The sequence below is a fragment of the Staurois parvus genome, unplaced genomic scaffold (genome assembly GCF_062004578.1).
Source record: "Staurois parvus isolate SC_StPar_1 unplaced genomic scaffold, SC_StPar_1.0 ptg000466l, whole genome shotgun sequence".
Lineage (NCBI taxonomy): Eukaryota > Metazoa > Chordata > Amphibia > Anura > Ranidae > Staurois > Staurois parvus.
In genome coordinates, this window is record NW_028318262.1 from 1,669,660 (window position 1) to 1,671,602 (window position 1,943).

Sequence of the window (1,943 nt, forward strand, 5' to 3'; positions counted from 1 at the left end):
GGTGGTATTTGATTGCATGTACATTTTTTTATTTTTTGCGCTACAACAAAAAAAAACCCAACAATTTTGAGAGAAACAATATTTTTTACTTTTTGCTATTAAACATGTCCAGTAAAAAAATCTTAAAAATCAAATTTCATACATTTACACCAAAATGTATTCTGCTATGTGTCTTTGCTAAAAAAAAATCCCAATACGTGTAAATTAATTGGTTTATGTGAAAGTTATAGTGTTTACAAATGGCAGTATATATACTGGGATTATTATTTTTTTTTTTTTTTACTAGTAATGGCGGTGATCAGCGACTTATAGCGGGACTGTGGCAGACATTCTTACACTGGGGGAACTGACTTTGTGTCACTGACATCCCCAGTGACACCAATACAATGATCAGTGCTAAAAAAAAAAAAAAAAAAAAAAAAAGCACTGTTTGCTCTTGGTGTGGCAGTGGATAGCTGCCTTTTAGTCTGAGTTATTATCAGTGTTATATTTATGTTTTGTTATTTAAGTGCCATTGATAGCCCCTCTGTGGGCGTATCTTTTGCCCTGTTGGTGTTAGAGCACTGATTTCTCTAATTTTCTAATTCTTCTATGTGCAATTGATAGCCCCTGCGTGGGCGTGATTTGTTGCTCCTGTGTTAAATGTTATAAATTAATAAAAAAAAAAAAAAAAAAAAGCACTGACACTGTACTAATGGCACTGGGAAGGAAGGGGGTTAACAGGGGCAATCAAAGCGGTTAACTGTGTGCTGGGAGTGTTTTACTGGGGGGTGGGGGAATGTGTGTGAATCACTGTAATCACACTGCTATGGATGGCTGTGCTGTGCATAGCCATCCACAGCAGTGTGCCCGAGCTGACAGGGAGGAGGACTGTTAGTAAACAAAACAGTCGTCCTCCCCGTCACAGATCCTCGGAAATCACTGGGTGCTGGCAAGTAATTACTGGCTGGGACCCAGTGATTGACAGCCGTGGCTACAAATGGCAGCGCAGGTAGGGCAAGTGCACAGCTTGTGTGTGCCCCCTACCCGGAAATGCAAAATCGCCCCAACTCCCTACAACTGGTGGTGATGGTGCCAGACCTGTCATCTTCACCTCCTCCTCAATGCCCTGTTCTCCTGAGTGCTCCTCTGATCCATAAGGTCAACTTAAGCATTCGAGATGCTATGCTATCGCTTCTCGGCCTTTTGGCTAAGATCAAGTGTAGTATCTGTTCTCATCAGTGTCCGGTAGGGGTGCTCCACGGTCATTCTAGCTTTGCGGGGATGACTGGTTGTATAGTACCCCTGTTGGAATGATGGGGGTCTGGACGGCTAGTACTGGGGGGACAGAAAGCGTGGTGCCCACGAGTAGCTGGGGCCCGTGAGTAATTCTTCCGAGGAGACCGGAAGGACCCAAGTCCTCCTGATTTTGGACGGATCTACCTTGTCTGGCCAGGGGTCGGGAAGGCAGAGAGTCCACAAACCAGTGCCCCCTGAGTAGTCGCCTCAGGGGTGCCACTAGTAACACCTGGGTGTGGGACCCCACAGTGTGAAGATGGCACATGGTCACTGTTTTACCACTTTTTCTGCACAGCGCCCTTAGGACCAGGCCTTTTGGCTAGGACCAGGGCAATTTTTGCTACAGGCCTCAGGGCCTGGTCTGTGCACTATTTGGCACGGCCACTTTTTTATTTATTTAATTTTACACCTCCCACGTTTTGTCACTTTTTCTTTACTTATGTGTGTGTTTGGAGGGAGGTGGGTGTGGGTCCTCGGGCCTGCCCTGAAGTCTAGGGGGAGGATGTGTGGCCTTTTGGTTCCTTCCTCCCCTGTCCCTAGGGGGTTTTCTCTTCGGGAGAGCCCCCTGACCAAGTACTGGGTGTCCGGCTTCGGCTGGACACAAGGAACGGTGGTCCACCAGGCCTTTTGGCCAGGAGGACCAAATGGGAACCTTGTCCCTGTCA

At 46.6% G+C, this 1,943-nt stretch overlaps 1 pseudogene; it reads left to right on the top strand.

Annotated features, from left to right (window-relative positions):
• The first annotated feature begins 1,169 nt into the window (after nt 1-1,169).
• Nucleotides 1,170-1,287, top strand: LOC149452761 (U2 spliceosomal RNA; annotated as a pseudogene).
• Nucleotides 1,288-1,943: the final 656 nt, after the last annotated feature.